The 25,368-nt window shown below is 37.0% G+C and overlaps 1 protein-coding gene across 1 annotated transcript in view; it reads right to left on the reverse strand.

Annotated features, from left to right (window-relative positions):
- Nucleotides 1–25,151, reverse strand: part of DUS1L (dihydrouridine synthase 1 like) — a 1,030,374-nt gene extending 1,005,223 nt beyond the window's left edge. The window contains exon 1 of the mRNA XM_044069730.1: nucleotides 24,693–25,151. The gene's annotated coding sequence lies outside the window, so the exon portion shown is untranslated. The remainder of the gene's footprint in view (nucleotides 1–24,692) is intronic.
- Nucleotides 25,152–25,368: the final 217 nt, after the last annotated feature.

Raw genomic sequence — 25,368 nt, forward strand, 5'->3', positions numbered from 1 at the left:
ACCCTCCAGAAGCATGTCTTTGTAACATGGGAGGAAACCGGAGCACACAGAGGAAACCCACACGAATGAAGGAAAGACATGCAGACTCTGCCCAGAAGGCACCCCAGCCAAGAACTGAACCGGAGAACCTCTTGCTGTGAGGCAACAATGCAACTGCAGCACCACTGTGCCATCCACAAAAAATACTGTATGAGAACTATAGAACTCTATCAGACAAGGTTAGAAAAGCTTGGGATGAGAGAATGGATATGCAATTCACAACAAAACAATGGGAGGACATATGTATGGCATATAAATTATGTACATATAATATAAAATAATTGGTACATGAAGGAAATTAGGACAACATAATAGTGGTCTGTGGGAAACTGACCAAAAGGACAGTTGCTCACACAAGGCCTAAAAGTTACTTGCTGTGCAGCAAAGCAGAAAGTACAGTAGCTGTTGGAGGGGGTCTGATCAAAGTGGCCTTTAGTCATGCAGAATTTATGCCAGGTCTATGGCAGCTGAGTAGAAAATGCATCAAAACATTGCTGGCCATATACAAACAGGCCCAAGCTGGTAGTGAAACAGAGAAGCTCAGATTTGGTTTAGCATTAGCCATAGACAGCATGGTTAAACAGAAGTGCTCACATCAATGTACATTCCCCAGAATGGTACACAGACAGTAGCTGTCTTTTGGGGGAAGGGGTCATATGAGACTGTTAATTCTGCAATAGAAGAAGTTCTGTGTACAGCTTGGCAACTTACAGCTGCGAAAAAGAGATGGTGGTCAAGGGAGAGTTGAGACCCTGACACTGTGGAAGCTTAGGCAAATGGAAGATGGGTAAATGCTAAATTGCTACCATGAAAATTATTAAATCACAGCAAAGCACATTACCAGCTAGCCAGAGGGGGTAATTTGTTATGTCACAACAGCTGGATAAATGACAAACAACTGAGTGCTTTCATCTTCTATAATGTTCACAAACACTTCATCAGAGTGAACTAATGCCTTAAACATACCATTTCAGTAACCCTAACCCACCAATGACGAACCATGCTCAATCGAAGCTGAAATACATTTAAAGATACTAGATACCCTGTTATCACTGAAAAATCAATGAATAAATAGATGAGATAATTTCCTCATCTGTTTTGCTGAAGAAGAGTGCACAGGTTTTATGATTTGTATTTTTAACTTGCATATTTTTAAGCTGCTCCTTTATTTAACTGTAATAATACATGGATTTATTTATTCATGTATTTTAGCATGTAATGATTCAAATGCATAGTGCATTTTTAATGTTCCATTTTAAGTGTTGGTATTTATGTATTTACTCTATTCATTCATCTATTTTAATGGGTGGCCAGATTGGTGCAGCGATTAGCGTTGTCGCCTCAAAGCAAGAGTTTCTCCAGTTCGATCCTCAGCTGGGGTGCCTTCTGTGAGGAGTCTGCATGTCCTCCATGTGGTCGTGTGGGTTTCCTCCCACATCCCAAAGACATGCTGTAGGTGGACTGGACACTCTAAATTGGCCCTAGGCTTGCGTGCGTCTTCTGTTAAAGGTTGGGCACAAGGCTGGCAACTCGACAACAAAAAACTCTACTTCCAATCATGAGGAGACAGGTGATCCGCTGTGGTGACCCCTAACTAGGAAAAGACAAAAGAAGAAGATTAATCTATTTTAATAATATATACAATAATATTTAATTACTTATTCACTGACTTAGTTTTTACATGTGGTAATATTTTCTTTTGGTTTGTTTGTTGTTTTTTTTAGGTTCAATGATAATAGGGTAGCTTGCATCTTTAAATTTATTTCAGCCTCAATTAAGCATGGTTCGTCATTGGTGGGTTAGGGGTACAGTACTTAAATGTTACGTTTGTTTAAGGCATTAGTTCACTCTGATGAAGTCTTTGTGAACATTATAGAAGACAAAAGTGGTCGGCTGTTTTAATTTGCAGCTGACTGAAGTATTCTGGTTATGGCTCATTTCATTTTTGTCTAGTCGTGGAAAGTTTTGTTTGTGCCTGTAAGGTGATAAACACCCCAGATCTTTTTCTGTGCAAACTACTGCGTTTACAATACTTCAAGATGATGATGCTTATTGGGGTTACTGTGGCTTAGGTGAAAATCCCTGTATTTTTTTCCACCACACCTCAAGTGTTATCGAGGGCTTGCCATAGGTAAAGTGGTGCCCCCTCCCCACACAATCTCCTAGTGCCCTCCATGTTCCATCCTCTATTGTGGCCTCCTCACATTTATCCAGATTAGCTTTTCTGCCATTTTGTAAAATTTGTCTTCTTCTTCGTTTTTTCCTACCTCTTCTTAACACATGCTTAATGGTTAAGAGTGCACTGTAATAGCTGTAGAATTAATAATAAAATTAAACTGGACACTGGGAGATTGGCCCCAAGAAGCCAGATACTCTGTGGAACATTTCTGAACTATTTTCCAACCTTTTGATCCTATGATGACTTGAATAAAAAACATGAAGAAAGAAAGAAACTATCTGACAAAACAGCAGTTAATAGTAAAAAAAAAGCTTGTAATAATGTGTACAGCACATTGAAACTAGTACCTGCCTTCCTTCCTTCCCTCCCCTCCAGAAAAGATAGGCACTTTCTGTGTATCCCTCTGGTGTTACACTGGGGTGAAGGCACAATCTGCATTAGTCATATTTCAGGTTAACAACTGTTACATATCTACAGCCTGTCTCCTCAGCCCTACCCCCAAAGACAGCTATCATCTGTGTACAATTCTTATGTCAGACTTGTATGAAACTGAAAGAACAAACAGATCATAGTAACATAGGTGAACCTGTTGCTCAATTATGTGTATATGTATAAATTAGAATAAACCATAGCAACACTGGTTTTGCACCAAATTTAGCAAACACATTTACACTACTCTTCCTATGCCAGATTTCAGGTTAACAACTGGGAAATAAATAGTGTGGGAAGAAATAGCCAGGGAATTGTTACGGCTAGGCTTGTATAGGCCCTACGACCGATAGCCTAGTACCAACCTATGAAGTACTGGAACAGTGATCAGATAACAGTAGGCGTACCTCACTTGTATCCACATATGACCTATGCACCTATCAGATTATGGTTAATTAATTAATGTCACAACAACACAGTCCATCTTACTTCACACAAATGCACACTACTCTTGCAAAGTCAAATCAGTGACTGTATAAATGGAGCAAACAGGGTCAGTTACTTTCACCCACAGACAGTTCTCACCCTCACCCAGCACTTGCAGCCCCTTCTGTGTGTACTTCAGATGGCCGACTGTGATGAAAAATTATTTCCATGTAATAATTTCAACTTTGTTCCACAAATTAAGGTATTCCAAGTTGCTTCACACAAATCACAGCAATCTTGCAAAGCCAGAAAAATGGTCAAGCTGCAGTTAGCAATTTTCCTCCACACACAGCACCAGCAATTGTAGCTAATTTGCCTGATATTCCACTTTTATTTAAAACAACAACAAAAAAGTGCTCTCTCAGCTTCTCACTGAAAGAGTCAGGGGCAAAGACAAAAATATTGTGGCTACAAAGACCCAAAATCAGGGACAAATTTCAAACATTGCTCTTGCATACTTGGATAGTTGATATAATAGCAAATTTGCATAGCATTCATAGAAGTTTGCAGTGGATATAAAACGTTTACACACCCCTACTAAAATGTCAGGTTTTTGTAATACAAAACACAACACAACAGAACAAAATATGTGTTTAAGGGTGTGCATACTTATGCAACCAGCGTATTGTACATTTTTAATTTTTTTATATTTATCCCCCCCCCCCCCCCAAACAGATTTGTCTGTTTTTCAATTGAATTGCACAGGTGATAGGTCACATTAAAATGTGGGAAATGTTTTGAAATGATTTACTGTGGCCTCATTTTTTTATATCACAAAAACCTGACATTTTAACAGGGGTGTGTACATTTTTTATATCACCTGTATGTACATAATTGTCTAGAAACTGGAAATATCTATGGATGACCAGAAAAAAAAAACTTTTTTACAATGAGCAAGCTAAAACTATGACACACATTCAGTGACATTCACAGTTCTCAACTTGATATATGGGGAGGGGAAACTTTTCTTTTTATGGCAATACTAGGGCAGCAGGATTAGCAAAAACAGTAATTGCCTGTGCAATAAGTAGTACTGAACTTTTATGTGTAGTATTACTGACTGAATACAATTCTCAACAATTTACCAGAAGAGACAGGACAAAAATGTAAAGCAATAGCAGAGATGTTCTTCAGGAGTGAAATTACAGACTGAAAAAAAAGAAAAAACAGAAATTGGGGACCATAGGTACTTAAATATGCCCTACAGAGGAGTCCAGCTCTCCATCCATCAGGTCTTTTAAAAAACTTACCTTCTGCTCTGTCCACCTCTTACTGCTGCTAATGTTCATAGTGCCTACCTACTTCCTCTATTTAAAATCTATGGGCATACTACCCCCCTTGTGTGATGCCAGCAAACAGAAATCTCTGTAAACTGATTGGCAGAGCATAGCTTTCTTTTCTTTGCAAATCATGGCAAGGAGTAGAAAGCTAACACTTCTGCCTTGAAAATCATTTGACTGATGGCAATTTTCTGCCCTTAATTTATTCACTTTCCCCCTTAAGAACCATGTATGCTTCTTTAATTAAAAGTTAAACAAACAAAGAGCAAAAAAGCATCTCAGGCTGAGTAGCTCTCTCGGCAACCACCTAATTCACCTATGCACAAGGCTGGCCATGCTGCTATCATTCCACCCACACGCTTACCATTTCTAGGCTCTTCAGCCACAGGCATATGATTCTCTTTTGCACTGTCTGCAAAGAATTTACCACAACTAAATTATACACAAAGAAAAGTACTGGACCAAAGTCAAACACAATGTGGTGCACCACTACTCACTCTCACTCCTGGTAATGTCTTTCTCATCATAACATTTTTTCTAACAAACTCTAAAGCCATGGCTACAAAAATCATCATCATCACTATCAACTTTCTTTTTCCCCATTTTCTAAATAGGGTTGAGATGGGAAATCAACTGTCGCCACTGCTCTCTATTCTGTACGCCTCTCCAAACTTCTTTTGTAGTCATGCCTTACTGTTGCATGTTTTTTTTTTATACAGTCTATCCATCACTTGCCTGGGTGTCCTTGCTTCCTCTTGCCTTATTCCTACCTCTCACAAATCTTCTTTATCAAATAGTCTTCTGCTTTCCTGCATATGTGATCAAACCATCATAATCCATTTTGCTTGACTTCTCTGTAACTGGAACTATCTTAGCTTCTGCTCTGATGTCCTCTTTTCTACATCTGCCCCACAGTGTGCCGTACTACCCATCTCAGGCACTTCATCTCCATTAACTCATGGTTCCTCAGCAGCTTTGTCTTCATTGTCTAGGTATCTGGGCTCTACAGAATTACTGGTCACACCACTGGTTCACATGCTTTACTTTTTGGCTTCTTTGGCATTCTTCCATCATATACTACAGCTGATACTGTGTGCTGGCTACAGTCCCTCTGATTCTTGCTTTCCACACTTCCCAGACATCTGACACTATTAACCTGTTTCAATATTTTCCCTTCTATCTTAATTTTCAGTTTCTTCCTATTCCATTTACTGCCATGACAAGTCTATACTTAGAACACCAACATACATTGAAATCACATATATATATTCTGTCTGTTACTTGAATTTAAAAAAATTGTGCCAAAACTTTTAAAAGGGCAATGTCAATAATACATTGGAATACTGTTGCAATACTAATATTCATACCTATAGCCTTACATCTTTTAAACTAATAAACACTGAATAATACAATGAGTATATATGTTATCATGGTATGTATTTTGAAAAAAAAATTTAAAATTTTTAATCATCTGTATATTATATATATGGTATTTTGCAATTTTGCACTATACTCTACTTCCATTCAGCAGCATAATATTTAACAAAGGTTGTATTGGCAATTAATAATTTTTTATATTTTTTCATGCAACAGTATTCCAATGTATATTGGGCATTTTATTTTTTTTTTTTTTAATTTTTTTAAAAAAGTAATTTTTAAAATATATATATGATTTCAAATATATGTTGGTGTTGTTATGGAAGACTGATTTTATTTTCTGTTGAAAGCTAACGTTTCTACATGCCATCATTGACTTTGTTTTTTTTGAGTAAAACTACTTTTTTTTTACGGTCGAGCTAGCTGCCTTCTTCCTACAACCAGCATTTGCAGTTATATTGTTGTGGAACAGCGTTTGCATTTGGTTAAAGTCTATACTTAGTTTCATCCTATGTGCATTTAGCTTTGTATGCCAGTCCCCTATCATTTGTTGAAGTTAATGTTCATTGTCTGCTTACACTGCCACCCTGTTTGCTTATAGCAGCTTTGCTGATCTGTACCCCTCGACCTATTAAGAAACCCAACTCCAGAATGAAAAGTAGCAGGTTCAAAGCTGAACCCTAATGCGCACCTACTCCCACTGGGAACCCCACTGTAAGTCCAAACACTGTCAGTACTTGTCTCATTGGGTCCTTGTAGACATCCTGCACCAATTCAACCAATGCTTCCGGAACTGCAAACCATCACAGGACTTCCCAAATTATCTTTCTTTGAAATTTGTCACGCGTTTGTCAACAGAAATGCAATACATTTTTTTTTCATTTTCCTACTCCTAGTCATTCTATCTACCTGTAGCAAGGAATCAACAGACTGGGTGAAATCAAAGTAAACTACACCAACTGGAAAACACTAACCAAGCTGACCAGCAACCTATTCACAAAATTAAATCAAATCTGATGAACTACTTTTTGACAAAAAACTATGCTTACTATTACTCTGGAAATTAATGCATTGTAAGAAAGCAGCCAATTTTATTCTATTATATTTTCCATGAATGTCCCTGCTTCACTGGTAAATGAATAGGCTCCTCCTGCTTCTCCCTTTATATAAAGAGGACACATTTACAATTTCCATTTAAAATTTGTTGACCATAGGCCTTCACTTTCCAGGCACTACTGCAACAGCCAAAGATCTACTGAAGACCACAATTAATAGTTCTGCCAACATAAAGCACAACTGCTTCAGTATCGTGGGATGTTTGTACCTGTTCCCCATCACTTCTGATAATAGAGAGAGCATTGATAAAATTTTGTCTTACGAACATCACGGCATGGAACTCTACCTTCCCATTCCTTTGTAAAAACTGATTTAAAAGTATTCCTCCAACATCTCAATTTTTCTTAATCTTTAACTCCTTCAGTCCTGAGCAACAGGTGAATAATTAATCACCTTGTTTCTGGAAATCTTGGAGTATTATTTATTTTTTTATTTATTTAAAAATTTGTTCACTGGGAAAGCCCAAATGGAACAAAGCCCATTTTCAGTGGAGGCAAGGGGAGAAACCCTCCAGATGCACGTCTTTGGAATATGGGAGGAAATGGGAGCACCCTGAGCAAACCCACGCGAACGCAGGGAAGACAAGCAAACTTTGCACAGAAGGCACCCCAACCAAGAATCAAATAACAGAACCTCTTGCTTTGAGGTAACAACGCTAACTGCTGCACTACTGTGCTGCTTGATGGGTGCCAGCGAACTACTTACTTCCTAAGTCTTTTTTAAATCAGAAACAAGTTTAATTTACCTAGCCATAAACTCAGTATATCAAAGTTACTTACCAATGCATTTCATTAAAAAAAATTCTCTTTACAAATTATCAGCTATAAATCCTAAAAAAAATGTATAACACTGTTTGTTCTTACCCCCAACAGTCACACCAGTCATCAAGAGTCAAACTATCCCAAACTTTGTTATTTGCTTATTTGGAGCCAGATTCCAAAAGACTTGCTCTCAGTGTAAGGCCTATCAAAAAATGTGGCATATAGTGGGGTGGGCCACTTACACTGAAACCAAGTCTTTTAGAATCTGGCCCATTATGTCCATTATATCTTCCCATAAAGAGAAAACAGGTAGGTGGAGACAATCATCCTCCCACACCTCATGCCAAACTATTCTTATTTGAATATCTAAACTATGGCTTTTATTTATTAAAGTAGTTCTGCCTCAATTCCCCACAGAATTTTTTTTATTTCATATCCACCAGTCCAGCTAATAAAAATCTTCAGTTCTTGAGCTATCAGAATATCTTTTGCTTTCTAATGTCATGTGTCATGTTCTAGCCAACAAAATGATTAGAAACAACAATTGCTAATTATATACAAAGAACTCACACTTACACATATACCCCTAGTAAATATGATGTAGTGTTAACCTTCATCTCTATTCCAAACACATCAAAGACCAGCTTTTTGTATATTCCCTTTTAAATCCTACAACATACATACATTCATTCACTTTCATGTATCATCTGGGATAGTCTGACTGAGCCAAAACAGACCCTTTTCAGTGGAAAGACAAGTTCCAAACACAGAAATGGTTACAGCTTGAATAATACTGCATAAACACAGAATAAACCTAATAAAAACAAAGAAACAGAAAAATTAACAGTACATAAACCTAAGTAGAATATAAACAGAGAAACACTTTTTTTTTTACCCAAACCATAAATGCACATACATATAAACAAAAACAGAGTAAAATAAGATCATTATTTTTACTATGATTACAGAAAAACTGAGAAGAAAGGGCACTGCAAAGACAAGAAAGTATGCTATGGTGGTAAACAGACTGAGATGACAGGAACAGGAGAAATAAATAGAGTGGAATACAGACGAGAACAGGGAGAGGAATGTAAAAAGGGTAGGTTCAGATACTGGTCTTAATTTGTGAAACTGGGCGAATGGTTGAGATGAAGAGTTAAAGAGAAGTTATTCTAAGATAGTGAATGAAAGTGAAAGAAGACTCAAATTCAAAACAGCTGAAGTACAGTGCTGGGTAAAAGGTAGGATGAAAACAACAGGGCCTGCATTAAGTCAAGTCTTAATTCTACCAAAGGAGAAGGCTGAGAAAAATAGGCAGTAAAGCACTGAATTTTTACTTAAATAGGATTTAGCACATGACTAGTTCCAGTTACTAGTTAGACACGGTTTTGTAATCTGGATTAAGACTTTGTGGGTTGCTTCAAATGTAATTTCTGAAGGAATCGAGTTCCATATTTTTTCTACAGGAATGGAATAGAAACATTCCCAATTATACTCTGCCAAACTCCACACATTGGTTTTGCATCTAAAACATATTTCGGGCATATCAGAAAATATTTTATATAGTTTAACTGTAAAGACATCTCCATGTTAAAATTCCTGGACTTCAAAAGTTTCAGGATTTTTGCAGGAAACTGTGCACTTTGATGCATAATCTTCTTCACATTGTTCCTTTACAATTTGCCTTTCTATTGTCTTATCCCAATTTTGTCTAACCTTCTCTGATTCTTAAAAATGATCATGCAATATTCTATACCACCCACTCATCAACCACCTCTTAACAGCATCTACTATTAAAACCTCAAAACTCTACTACAGCTACTCTATCCCATACTTATCACTCCTCTATAACTTGTCTCTTTGCCTGTACTATGTCATCAATCCCTGACAAAGGAGCAATCTCCCACTTCTTTCACTCCAAACTCCTGCTTCACTTCATCACATTCTATCTCCTCTCTCCATAATTACTTGTTCCAAAGACATTGGTTCCTTTGCTAATTTCCTCCAGTAAATTCCGACCCTGTCCTGTCTACTTTCTGTACTCCTACTTAAAGGCATCCCTACTGGTAAAAATCTCCTTTCGCCATTATTGGAATATTTCATCTGTTTTACAAATATAATATTCCATACAGTTGATACTAGTCTCCTTAAGGACTTGCATCCAAAATTTTAGTCTTTTTCATCATCTCCCAAATTTCCCCATTCCGGGCTCATCCTTTTCCACTATAAAATTACCCCTTCAAATCCAGTCACCCTAATCTGCCTTGCTCTACGTGGAAATTCAACTTAGCCCACTTAATTATTGCTCTCTTGTCCTTCTATATAAATTCCTTCAAGCCTTCGCTAACTGTCATATGCTCCATATGTCTGGCTACAACCTTTTTTACTTTCAGCTGCCTAAGTTAGGTTAACTATTTCAGCACTTCAGAGTTAAAAATAGTTGCTTAAAAGCAACATTCTCATCTCATGCACATTGACCAAATACTTCCTTACTTCTCTTTTAACACTCTTCAATTGTCACTATTGCTGTTCTGGGAAATTCCCCTTCTGCAATACTTTAACCTTTACCAACCCTTCTAAATAATTCTTATTACTTCTTTCCAGTATCACTTTTCTCTCATTTCCTCCATGTTTTTAAAGTTCATTTTCATTTTATCCCACTCACTACCCCTCCCTTCTGAAGTAATCTCTCATCCTAACAACTCTTGTATCACATACACCACCCATTCCTTAAATCTCCATTTTTTAACATATAAGAAAGAAAGAGCCAGTGTCTCATTTGCACATTATTACCCTGCATTTTATATTGGCTTTTATTGGTGTATGGCCTGATACAGCTATTAGATTCACATCTTCCATACCAAACATTCGCAAATACTTTTTCAGAAATGCACTCTCTTGTGTTATACGGCCCCCTTCTACATCCCCCAATGCATCATCACCAATGGAAGGGAGGTTCCAGTTCCCATCCATAAACAATTTTTTAATGCAGAAAGCTTACTAAACTCCATAACAATAACTTTTGCTATCACAAATTTACCATTATTGTCTTTGTCCCTCATATCACTGTTAGGGCCCATTCTGCAATCAACATTATTACTCCCCTTTTCCTTTGTCCCTGACATTCAGCTGAATGTCCACCACAAAATCCTTCATCAAATTCACACACTGACTTCTATCCAAATGTGTCTCTTGCAACATTGCCATTTGTACGATATACTTTAAAATATAATCCAATAATCTCTGATTTTTGTCTGTACTACTAATGACATTTGCATTTCATGGTAATATTGGCAAACCAGCCAGTACAATAAAAAGCTATTACTTCCACATATTACACATTACAGTTCTTTTAACTATGGTTGCATCTTGCAGGCTTACGTGCACAAACTAATGACTATATGTAATTGCAAGAACCAGTATATTTGTACTGCAATAAGAGCACACACAAAAAAAAATGTAGATTTTTCAAAACTCCATTTCATTTTAAATCCCAGCAAACACACACAACTACATACACTTTCCAAACAGGAACTGTTCCAATATATCCTAATCCATCTTGTTCTCTTGGTGTAAACAGTTTCTCCCAAGCAAGTCTGAGAAACTCACCACCCATTAATAAAAGCACCCAGGGTATAACCTTGGTCAAAAATTCAGACACAAAGTTCATAAATGACTATGCTGCATTATGAAAAATGGAAAAAACATTTGCAGCACCTGCACCTTTTGGCCCTGCTCTAGGATCACTATCTTACACGTGGAGAAAAATTGTCTTACCTTCTTTCACAACATTCTACATGACTTGTCTAGATCCTTCTGAAACAGACCTATCTATAACCCAATTTTCAGTTTATTGTTCCTATACAACTACGGATAAGCATCTTTTAGTACCGCAGAGATTGAAAAATGAATCCCCACTGCTTGCACTCTCATTGGGTTTACCTAACAACTCTAAAAATGAGAGACAAGCTGAAAAAAAAAATTACAAAAAAATCTGTTGCTCCATCGCAATCCCTGCATATTATCTTATCCTCTGAGTTAGAGCCTTCAGATACACTGCAAACAGTAAGTGATGAATGGGCATCCCTGGCGTTTCTGACACATACCCCTCATCACTTCAAAATCCCTCTAATAATTTGTCATCTATTTTAGCACAGAATTTGACCCTTGGCAAATCTCTCTGTGAATCCCATTTCCCCAACACCTCAAATAAGAAGGACCAATCAGCCCAGCTGAATTTTTTTTTTTTTTAAGAACCAAGGCTCAACATCAAGACAGCACTCCTCTCTCTGGCCTGCTGCACCAACAACAAGATCATTACATTCTATTTATTACTTTATATTATACTACATTATAACTTTTGCTGCCCCTGACAAAGCAAAAATGATCACCCCATACAAGTAATGGAACTATCGCAGCAGGACTGCTTATGCCCAACATCAGAAAAAAGCGGGGTAAGAAAATTCCTCATTTTCTCCACTGCTGTGCAATCTCAGAGGTGGTGTATTTGAAGAAGGGAAATACTTGTTTTAATGTTTTGATGAGAAAGAAAGGTGGCTCAATGAATCATGTTCTTGAGTGAGACAGATATGTATAGCAGCATAGTTGGCTCAGAGTTAGGATCTCTGATCCACAGTTTCCGTGTCCAGTTTTTAATCTTGACTTCTAGTTAATGTCTGTTTGGATTCTGTAAGTTCTTCCTCTGCACTGCATGTTTTTTCTTCAGCTATTCTGGTTTCTTCCCACATCTCAAGAAAGAAAAAAAAAAAACATAACTGGCAATACTAAACTCTCCATATGCAATGTATTTACCTCTGTTCTTTTGGCCTAGGTTGTGGCTGAAAACATTATCTTAAAACAACAACCATGAATTATAAACCATTTGAAATCAGTTAACAACACTATGGTACAAACTGCATACAAGTATACAGTAAATCACTGCAATAAAACATGACTGTAGTACATGCGATCTTAAAAACCCAGCTGAATACTCATAGGTAGCCATTCAAACACACTATAAACTAAGCACAGTCAGACATCACATGCATTCAAACCGCAAAGCATTACATCTCTCACACACGCATGCACATATACACAAAACATGCAAATGACTAAAAACTGTGAATCCCTCCTTCAGGTTTTCAACGACAGAAATAAAACAGAAAATGATCATTGTTAAAATATATTTAGGTTATAGCAAAACTAAAACTTTATAAAGTATGCCTACCCTCCCACATCCCCTACTAAATAAATATACTACCTCTGAGGTTGCATTACCTCATGCATGGACTTGGCTTTACAGCAAAATCAATTATAATGTTTACTCCAAGGTAGAGTACCATCATTTAGTATGTGGCACAGCCCCTTGCAAAAATAATTTATGGGAATATTTTAGGAATAAGAACTGCCGATCTGAATCTCAATTTTAGCTTTAAGTTTGTTATGAGAAATCAGATTAAACTGTCTTTCGGCTTTTCCCGGTTAGGGGTCGCCACAGCAGAACTCCGGTCCGCTAATGACTGGCAGTGAATTTTTTTACAGTGTCGAGTTGCCAGCCCGGCACCCAATATTCAAAGAAGGCGCACCCACACATACACGCACCTACCTGCAGGTCTTTAAATTTAGTAGACCGTAGGGAGGACATGCAGACTCTGCACAGAAGGCGATCCAGCCGAGAATCGAACTGGAGAACCTCGTGCTGTGAGGAAATATTGTTAAACAATTTGAAACACTGCCTCTCACGTCACCTTTTCTAATGCACAACTACATCTTTTAAGTGTCAAACACATTTTCCTTTTACTGTTTTACATCACAAAAAAAATGAAAATTGACCATGGCCTAATTAATTACTGAAGCCATTTTAAAAACTGCAAGAAAAAAATAGCCAAGCTAGAGTTTTCAATGTGTGCTAACATTGCAGGAAATTTAAAGTATCACACAGTGAAAACTCTTATTTGGCTGGGTTTTTCTTGCAGCCTTTACAGAATGATTTGTCTGTGTAACCTTTTTTACCCATTGGTTTGGACTTCCCTTTTCTTAAAGATCATTCCTCTTAGTTTTCTGATCAGAACTAAAAGCACATTACAAGACTCTAAAAAAAATGCAACTGCTTTCATTCTGGTCATAAAAATTAACCTCTTACTACCCTACTTCCCTCTACATAACATGCTCCAATTCTACCTTTCATTGTAACTCTTTCAACAGGATATTCACTATGTATATTGTGTTTCGTCAGTCACTCTGTATATAATTGTCATGTATCCATTTTCTTTACACCCTTAAGCCAACTCTGATATTTGCTTTTATATAGTGTGTGCATATTACAGTTTTTCTTTCACTTTGTACATAATGTTGTAAATATAGTCTGTTTACCCCTGGGCTGAGACTGAAATAGGTCCAGTGGGATTCAGTGCTTTACTTCAGTTAGCAAATTCAAAATAAATGAAATAAACACTTTTGCCTGAAACTTCACAGCATTTCTAAGGTTCTAATACTTTTAATATGAAACATGCTAACATTTTTAAATACATAACATTCTAATAAAATATATTATTTTTATTACCCTTTTAAATAATTATATTTTTTTATTAACAGGCCTACTCGGCTAATCCTGCACAACTACCTTTATTAACAAATGACTCCAAACACTATATTTCCATCAGTAGCAGGCATTCAAAGTAAAACATCTACTCTTGCCTCAAAGAACACCCATCTCAAAACATACCATAAATACAAACATATCCACCAACAAAACGCAATGTTCTTCTAAAGAAATGACACCTAAAAAGATATACAATATGTTGAAAAAAATGACACTAAAGCAGGGGCAAAATTAAACAAACTGCACTCAAAAAAGTAGCATAATTTATAGGAAGTCCCTCAGCCCATATAGTTAATCTTGCAATCTTACCCAAGGAAAAAATTTTGGAGTCTGCATAAGTATTTTTATACTCTAAGCAAACACTTCTAAACAAAAATCCTATATCTTCTAGACTCTGTTGCATATTTGGGAGTCATACATATATCCTCCTATTGTTCCTTTGTAGATTGCTTATCAATTCTCTGGTCATCATGCAATATTCTACATATAATACTAATTATTCCCTTTTTAACAGCAGCTTCTGTCCTAGGTTCAACTAAAAACTCTACCAGTACTGGTCTTTCACCTACGATCCCCCCTATTCCTTTCTCTGTCTAAATTCTGATATCAATCCTTGACAGGGAAGGCAGTCTCTCTAGCCTGCAGTTCAAATGTATTTTTGGCCTCTTCCCACTCTATATTACCTTTCCCTCTGTAATTATTTGCTCCCAATACCTTGGTTCCCTTTCCAGTTTTCTCTAGTAAATTCCAGCCCCCTCTTGCCTATTCTATGTTCCCCTCCTAAATGCAGTCACCCCTACTGCCAGAATCACCTTTTTCTACTCCAGCGTTGTCTTAGCTCTTAGAATACTTTCTGCTACTCTACGAAAATAATATTCTGTATGGCTATTATTCTCCATAAAGATTTGCATCCAAAATCCCAGTCTTTCGTGTCATCATCCTTTCCACCCTGAATTATAGCTTTTTATTTGTATTATATATATGAGCCTTAACCGTGTAGCTCTGAAATATACCTTCAAATCAGATAATAATGCCAAACCACCTTGTTCTAGTGGAAGAATCAACTTACTCCACTTGACTCTTGCCATTTTCTCCTCCAAGAGAGAACCCTTCAACTCTTTATTGAATGCTATCCACAAATTCTCCACTGGCTGATAAAAATATGCCTGATCTGTGTACAAAACTAAACAGACTAAAGAAATGTTTACTGTTTGTATCTTGCTATTCACATCCATAAGACAGAGCTTCCAGTTTCACAGTTTTTGTTATTATCTTTTGTTTCGTCTCTTCCCACATATCCTTAGCTGCTGTAACAGAGTCCTTTTAACCCATACTCCTAAGTACTTCATTTCATCATGCCCCCATAAATATGGGTATTGCTGGCCAATTCATGGTTGGGTACAGTTTACAGCTATTGCATTTGTTTTATCTTCATTAATTTCTGTATTCCAAGAAGACTTGAAACTGCCTCAGAATGTTCCACAGTACTGAAATGGCCTACTCTGTTTTTTATCCATTACAAAGTAATATCTTCAAATGAAGCCACCTTTTCTTGATTACCACACCAATTACATCTTTGAATTTGAGTCCCTTATTTTATTTGTCAATGGTTCTAAATATAACACAAATAAAGGGGAAGCTGGGTGCAGTCTTCAATCCCCCTAGTGATGTAAACATCCTCCAATAAGGCCTTACCCAAACTAATGGCTGGTGCCAGAAGCATGGCCTCAAACTGAATGCCAAGAAATGCATCACTATCCCCCTTTTGGGAAAATGTCATCCCACTAATTATGAACACATATAATCACAACATCAACCCTTTAATGATAAAGCTTTTGGATAAAATCCTTCATCAATATAATCAACTTAAGAACTCATTTAAATACAAAACTAAAATAATCACGTAACATCACGCAGCCAATAAAATTGTTTAAAAGACAATTCTCTCAAGCACATTTGCCTATAATTTAAAACAGGTTTTAAACAGAGCATCTTATTTATACCAGGGGCATGGTCAGCATTTAAACGTACAATCCAATCATACTCCAATTTATTATTTAAATCTCCACCTCTTTGGTCTCTAAAAATCACATCCAAAACTCTAAAAGAAAAAATATGAGTGTCACCACTTTTGCTTATATGTTGATCTAAAGCATTTGTACAAATCCCTCTATGTATCGCTGATATATGCTCCACCATTCTGTCCCTTAATCGGCAAGTGGACTTTCCCACATAAAATGCAGGACAAGTCCTGCAAGTACCAAATAAATAATACTGTCAGTATTACAAGTGGCATAATATCGAACAGAATACATCTTATTAGTACTAGGATGTATAAAGCATTCATCCCTGTTTATATAAGCACAACTCAAGCATTTATAACAAGGAACACTCCCAATTCTACTTGATATTGTTATTATTTGCTGATGAAAATAACAAAGCCACCTCTTTAAATTCGGGCAGCTCTTATATGAGAAGTTAGGGAAACAATTAATGTACTGGGTTAACTCAGGAAGAGTCAATAAAATACACCAATTATCCCCTATTATAGCCTCTATTCTTCTACTAACCCTATTAAGTGTTGTAACATAAAATAACTTATTAGTCCTACTCCTAGCAGTAGTAACTTGGGAGGGTGCAGAAGTGAGATAAGGTTTAGATCTATCATTTCTTTCAACCAATATATCCTGATAAACATTTTCCAATATACATTTATCATAGCCCTTTTCAATAAACTCTCGTCATTTCTTGCAACTGTACAGATAAAAAGAGTGTTATCAGTATTAAGTCTAGAAATTCTAGTAAATTGTGCTTTCATAATGCTTTTAAATATAAATTGTGCATGCATACTCTGTTAAGGTAATTATTCTTATGGAATGGTTTCTTATACACAGTTGAATTCAGTCCCCGTACATTAACAAAAAACTCAACATCTAAGAAATTTATCCTAGAGCTCGAATAAGTCAACTTGAACTTTAAAAAAACTAGTGGCGGTGTTAATATAATCAATATATTGTATTAGTTGCTGCTCATTACCATTCCATATAAGGAAAATGTCATCTGCAAACCTTTGAAAAAATAATATATTAGAACCATATAAAGAATTATTAAATATATAGTCATCTTCCCATTTTTTTAAAGTAAGGTTTGCATATGTATTACCCATCGGTGTATCCATAGCTACACCAGTTAACTGATGATAATAATTATCCTCAAACAAAAAGAAATTATCTAAAACTATCTGTAACAACTCAAAAACAGTCTCAATCTGTTGCCCATTACGGCAGTCTGCTTCTACTAACAAATCTCTAATAGCAGATATACCATATTCCTGGGGGGGGGTCACAGTAAAAAGTGAAACAATATCAAGTGTTACAAGAAAACATTTATTAACATCGTTAAGTGAATACCATTCGTGCATTTGAGTTAGAAAAGCACCAGTATCTTTAATATAACTTAACATTCTTCAAATATTCACTTAAAAAGTTCTGTAAATATAATGATATAGATTCTGTGATCCATCCCCGTCCGGAGACTATCGGTCTCATTGGCAGGTTTTGTAAGGATTTATGTATTTTCGGAAGGCTGTATAGCCTAGGTATAACAGGACAAGGCACACTAAAATAATGAAACAAATCCAAACTAATACCACCATTAATTTGCAAGTCGTAAATGAATAGCTTTACATCTTGTATACATTTCTGTACATGGTTAATGGTAACAAGTTCAAAAGCATTAATTAACATCTTTAAGCAACGCATTTACTTGGCTCAAATAATTACGTTGGTCCATAAGGACTACAGCACCACCCTTATCTGCTTCTTTTATAACAATATCAAAGTTATTTTACAGTCACAGTAAAGCCTGATATTCACTTATAAATTATAAAACTTACTAGGAGGACCACATTCATATAACTTGCGAAACTGACCTTCACAAACATCATGAAATGCTGTAATCATAATATGGCTAACTAGAATAAAAGTACTAGATAGTTTATTTAAGGGTGCGATAGTGTTCAAAGAAGCACCAAAACATAACTTCAAATTCAGATTTCGACAAAATGTTTTAAAATCAGTTAAAACATTAGTCAAAGTATCAGCTTTTGCAGGAATACATTTTATCTTTATTCAAAAGATTAATTTCAGAATCCATAAGGGAATATGAGCTCAAGTTCACAACTAAACCAGAACTAGTAAAGTCTACCGTTTGGTGCAACGGCGAGTTTGCGGACGCCAATGGTAACTCCCTTCACTCTTCTTCGACTGCAGTCTTCCCCGGGAACACCCCCTTTGCTGAATAATCACTTCCTCTGGTAACTTGGGGTTTATCACCAAGGAAACACCACGAAAATCTGAAGAGTTGGTAGCTGTTTCAACAGACACAGCTGAAGTTGAGGCAGGCTGTTGATTAGATTGTTGTACAACTGCAGCAGAGGTTGAAGGGGTAACTAAATCATTACTAGCATCACTAACAGTGGCTACATTCATAACAGTCACATCAGAAGTGAACTCATCCAAGTCATACATAGGCCGCTGTTTATTCATAACTTGCTTACCACTGGCAACAGAGCTTTTATTGTTCTCTGTTCTCCTTTTTTCTTTAGGCCAAGAGAAAATATGACCAGAACGAAAATCTGCAATGTCCCTGTTTAATTTATGTTGCTTTTGACACTGAAGTTTAATATCATAAGCAGACGGACATTCATGCATTAACTCATATTGTGTAGCACAGTATGAAAAAGCAGAAGTTTAAGCAACTCATTTTCCATCTCGATTATCTCTTTCTGTAAATCCTGCTCTATATTAATGAAAAAATCATTCATCAGGTACATGTAACCTAAGATCAATTTAATACTGAGCTCTTGCCACTTTTTCCAAGAGAACAGGGTAAGCATTTTTGTATGAAGGCATTTTTAATATATGCAAACCACGTGGAACAACACTGAGCTCAAGGTAAGCTGAAAACCTATAGCATTGCTAATGTAAGTTCTTAAATTTTTTTACCTTATTTTCAAGCAAGGACATATTCTGTTGTAAGGAGTCAATTTCTTTCTGTGGTATTTGAGTTAAATTAGTTGGTCCAGCCTTTGAGCCAAATTGTCCAAGTAAAGGATTAGAACAAGGGTGGAGTAATGAACTAATCCTTTGAACAGACATACCAGGACCAAGGCTGTGGAAAACAGTTCTTTAAATTTGGTGCCCACGAACTGAAGACAACAAAGCCAACTCAAAGCAACTACAGAACGTGGTAAAGTAAAAATATGTTGGAAATACAACAAAAATACGAACATGTGTAATCACAATATCAACCCTTTAATGATAAAGCTTTCGGATAAAATCCTTCATCAGTATAAAGAATCAACTTAAGAACTCATTTAAATAGAAAAGTAAAATAATCACATGACATCACACAGCCAAAAAATTGTTTAAAAGACAATTATCTCTAGCTCATTTGCCTATATTTTAAAATAGGTTTTAACACGTGTAATCACAATATCAACCCTTTAATGATAAAGCTTTCGGATAAAATCCTTCATCAGTATAAAGAATCAACTTAAGAACTCATTTAAATAGAAAAGTAAAATAATCACATGACATCACACAGCCAAAAAATTGTTTAAAAGACAATTATCTCTAGCTCATTTGCCTATATTTTAAAATAGGTTTTAAACATACCATCTTATTTATACCAGGGGCATGGTCAGCATTTAAATGTAAAATCCAATCATACTCCCTGACCTCCAATTTATTATTTAAATCTCCAACGATTTTAGCATACAGCTACATTTTTTTCATTTGGAAAATTAATTACTTGTTAAACATGTAAAGTTCTCTAAACCTTTTCATTTGGAAATAACTAACCATACAATATTTATACAAATGCTTGTGCTCTACTGCACTGTATCAAACATTCTGTATCAATGTGCGTGTTCTGTACTGCATGTTCCTACCATACTGCTGACACAGCAATATGTATATGCTTCTGTATCCGTTCATAACAGTAGGAATGCACAAATATGGTCTGCATAAATGTGTGATACTATTTGCATGACTATGCTCCTCAATATGAGCTTGGGTTGTGTCTGAAAGTATGACATAGGATCACAGCAGGTTACTAGGCTAATGGCCCTAGAGCACTTACAAGCTTAGCCAAGTTTAGGCCCTGTTCCCAACACTTAATTCAGCACCTGTTGCCTCTGTGGAACCCCTGGGGTGAATTTCCTGCTCCCCATCCAATCATCTAAATTACGCTTAAATAAGATCAATGAAGTGCTTTGTTTAACTTGAATTGGGAGCCTGTTCCTCTGAGACAAACCTTTCCCTCCATCAGATTCTGTTGATGTCTCATACCAGATCTCATACCAAGTTAAGGTCCTTAAAGCAAGTGACTCATATGCCATTAGACTTGCATATGTAAAGCATTTCCGTTAAAGCAAGGTCAAAAAATGATTTATATGCATGGCAAAGGCCCCCTCTATGTCGTCTGTATGACACCAAGTGACGGTGATTTCAGTCTGTTCACATAAAACAGATTCTGCAGACCCTGAATTTTCCTTGTAAGGAACCTTTGTGGTCTCTCCAACTGATGCAGGTGTTTGGAGAGGTACAAACCAAAGGGAGCATTGTACTCTATTATTGGCCTGATGAGGGAAGTGTAGAGGGAGATTACAACTTCTTTTTTCCTGGAGGCAATACCCTTCTTACTACTGTGGAGACATGGCAATCAAAGGTGAGACTGCTGCCAATCTGTGTGCCTAGATCTCTTACCACTGATTGCGTGCTTAGGATATTGCTATTGATGTGATAGTTTACAGGGACAATGCCCTTGCCGAAGGGGATGATAATGCATTTTTCTGCATTAGGTTTCAGGCCATGACTTTGGCACCAATCATTAGTCAGTGACAGTCCTTCCTGCAGGATGTTGACATCATTTTGGGACTTAATGACCGCTCCCAGTTTGCAGTCTTCAGCAAACTTAGTCAGACAAAGACTTTTAGTTTTTGCCTATACTTCAGGGAATTACATTCCAAACAGCAGGGGCCCCAGAACCGATGCCTGTGGAACATTGCTGGTTATGGGCCTGCTGGAGGAGGTGGAGACCTCTATTTTGACTGAATGAGTTCTATCAGTGTGGCAGTCTGCAACTCAACTGACAATATATGGGTTGATACCCAGCTGTGTGAGTTTATCAATGATGCCAAAGTGGGAAATAGTGTCAAAGGCCTTAGCTAAATTTAGGTACGCAGTAAACACAGATTTACCCTCATCCAGGGCTTTAGCAACTGTTTTGAAGAAGCCCACCAAGTTTAATGAGCATGACCGCCACTTGACAAAGCCGAAATGGGTGGGATCAAGCATTTGGAGATTTCCTAGATCTTTGTTGATGAGGTCCACGATGGTACTCTACATGGCCTTGCAGATAAGGCTAGTCAGGCTTATGGATTTACAGTTCCTGGGATCAGTGGATGCACCCCCTTTGTGCAAGAGAATGATGGACACTGTTTTCCATTCCTTTGAGACATACCCAGTGTTTAGATTGTGATTGAAAAGATACCCAATGGTGTTATTAATGCCTGTTTTAACTCATGTACAATGCAGCCTGGGATGTTATCTGGTCCCATAGAGGTTATATTTTGGCCTAGGAGAGAGTGATTAAGATCTCCTCCTTAGAGATACTAGGTGGGGAACAAGTTCTAGGGATGCTTTGGACCATGTGTGTCAGGGACAGGGGAGTGAAGCTTTCACTGAACCTGTCAGCCAGCAAGTTTGCTATGTCCACAGGTTCCATATATGTAGTACCACTGACTACAAGTTTGTCACGTATCTGTGTCTTTCTTTTGAAGTTACGGATGTAACTAAAGAAAGCCGTTATGGTTGTCTTCAATTTGGGAAGCTAACTTGGATTTGTAGTTAGCTTTGGAGGATTTCACAAGTACCACCTACCCGATTAATTTAGGCTCTTTCTTTCTCTCTCACACACACATATAAATTTTTATAATATGTGTATGTTTCAGCTAAAAGAAAAAATGAACAGAATACAAAATTTACAGTCTAACAGCTATTTCTCTTGCCTTGCAACAGTATTATTTATCCAAAGCACTTCTGATTTTGTAAAATATGAGAAGCTAAATTTATCCTAGTAAGGCTACAGAATGTAGAATTACAATTTCCATTAGCACGGATTACACACTCTTTCTTAACTGTATAGCCAAGTAACTGACACTCCAGGTCCTGATAGCCATTATTTTGTCATGTATCTACATTTCATACATACAACATTCTATGTATCTGCTTTAATATAATAACATACCATACATAAAAAGACAGCACAGAGGCACAGCAGATGGTGTTGTCAGCTCAGAGCAAGAGGTTCCCAAGTTGGATTCTTCTCTGGGGTGCCTTCTGTGTAGATCATGTCCTCCCTGTGTTTGTGTGGCTTTCCTCCCACATTGCTAAGACATACAGTAGGTAGATGGTATACTCTAAATTGGCCATAGGTGTAAGTGTGTGGGATGGAAGAACAACAGCAGCTATCTACCTGGTGGTGTGAACCATGGCACTAGATGATTGTCACTGTTGAAATGACACCCCAACCTCATGTGCACAAAGAAGAAGAAGAGGCTGTGGATGGATGGATAAAAAAATGTGTAACAATACAATTTAACCTTGTATGTTAAACTATAAATGGATATTTTTTTATAATACCACTCAAATGTTGCCAATAAATGCATTACAGTCCTGACTTTTTCTCTTTAATTCAATCACAAAAACAAAAAATAAAAAGACAGACTTACCCATGCCCTGTTCTAATATTCTCACAAATAAACAAATATACTGTACTGATCATCTATAGCTTTAAACAGCTAACAGAAACAGCTGCTAAGTCAACTAGATATTGTCTTACATACAGCTGAACTCCAGAAATGAATTTTCAGTGTTTAGATACATTCAAGACTCCTAGAAACTCCTAAAAACTTCAATAAAGAAATACTAGGTAAGACTTTTTCCACTCTCAGAAAGTAAAGGCTTAAAATTCCACCCTTGTTACAGCTACACAAGCAGCCATAAATGCAGTATGACATGTAACTTCTCTTTTCTTCCTTCTCCTTCAGTATCTGCTCTACTACCTGTAGCATCCTTGCTGTCAGCTATTAAAACCACTCCCTAGATGTTTAATGTACTGAGTCACTAGCATATAGTACTGCATGTTGGAAGGACATGTGACATGACAGAGGTGCAGCTAGTTTACAGCCTGCTGACAATGGCCACCCAGCATCCACCATGGATGAATAATCAGTATTAGTACTCACTCACCCTCCTATCCAAGGTTAGAAAGAAGACCAGTGATTATTTCTAGTTATCCTGGTATTTAGGCTATTAACTGTACTCAAGCCACAACTGTATTAGTCAGGGCACCAAATCCATGTCACTGAAACTTCAAATTTGGGTTAACGTTTCCTGCTTTAACTCTTTTACTGTAATTCTTATCTCTTTTTTAATAAATTGTATACCGTCCCTAAAACACACATCATACTGTTCTTCCTCACAACTCTCCAAATCTTTTAATACTACACTTGTCGACCTTGTTATTAACCACACCCAAAGGACTGCCCCTACTTCACACAGATCACTGTCCATACCTCCAGAACCCCCCCCCCCCAAAAAAAAAAAATATCTCATATTTATATTAATATCCACACTTTTAATGTAACAGATGCCCACATCAAACATTTTTCTGCTGTCTTCTTCTTCTGGAAATTCCAAAAATAATTTAACAATCTTAAAGGATCTACAAATAATTTTATTCTACAATTTTAAGCACTACAATTCTTTCAGTTATTCAAAAACAAACATTTTTAGTCTATGACTCTATCTCACCAAACAATGCATCATGTCAAACCTTGCTTTCCTGTTCAAGGAATTCAGAAGGAACCAAACAGTAGGTTTGTCTATCACGCCCTCTCAATAAGTAGAGACTGACTTACAAAAGGCATTAACTACCGAGATTAGAGAGAATCCAGTCATATGTTGTGCAACACATTCAGGTCCAGGAACATCAATGCTGCCAAATATTTTCAGGATCTCACGCAAGGAATACAACAACACACAGAAGGAGCCAAACATCAGGCTACATATGAATCTCGTCAGAAACAAACAACGCAACACTCACGTCTATAATTTCAGACACTGGTCCTCAAAACACAAACCTCATTTACAGACAACCCCACCACAGAAAAGCTTTTAAATACTAGTTACATCTTCCATGAGTGGTGTACTTCACAAGCTATGTGTGATCTGCAACATCACTAAGGGAAAATAACCATATAAACAAAATCCAAGTTTCGATGCCTAAGGTAAAAACACTTAGCGAGTGGCAAACAAATGTTCCTGAACTGTTAAAGTGACAACAAAGATGCATACCAGGAGAGCACAGATACTATGAATCGTCTCTAGCACGGAGAACTCGGGTAAACGTTTGTCATACCCGACAGCAAATGTTTAGCTACCGGGATGCTGTCACAACCGGTAAGTCCAAAACCTCAACCCAGGTTTTCTCCGCATGTACCAACACTTCCGCCGGTGCCACTCTAAACTCTGTTCCTCCAAACCATCTGCTGCCGATGTCCTCAGCACTTCTGGCGCCGTGAACGTTGTGCCTTTCAAAAATTTCCCAACTGGAAAGTTGGACGTTCATCGTGATCATCTTTTAAACTTATGCGCTCGCTTTAGGTTTCCAATAAATTGCATTCGGCGCTATCAGTTCGTTATACAAAATGAAAAATATGTCGCACCAAAATTCACCCAGCTTTTGGTGTCTCCTTAAAGACTGCTACGGTGACCGTCACTTATTAACAATGATTTGTGTAGCAAAGCACGTTATGATGAAATAAAAGTTGAATTAATCTTCCTTTACGGATATGCCTGTTTTTCATCTACAAAAATCGTCCGTTGTATTGACTAGCAGCCCGTAATTTCAGTTGGACTATTTGGTATTTCTGGGGAGAGGGATGGGTGAAGCATAGCTCCCAACCAACCAGGGACAAGACAAGAAAAAAATCAGGGACACTTTTAAAATATTACTACTATTAACTTGAAA

This window comes from Protopterus annectens, chromosome 4.part0 (assembly GCF_019279795.1).
Source record: "Protopterus annectens isolate FY-2018-M chromosome 4.part0, PAN1.0, whole genome shotgun sequence".
Lineage (NCBI taxonomy): Eukaryota > Metazoa > Chordata > Ceratodontiformes > Protopteridae > Protopterus > Protopterus annectens.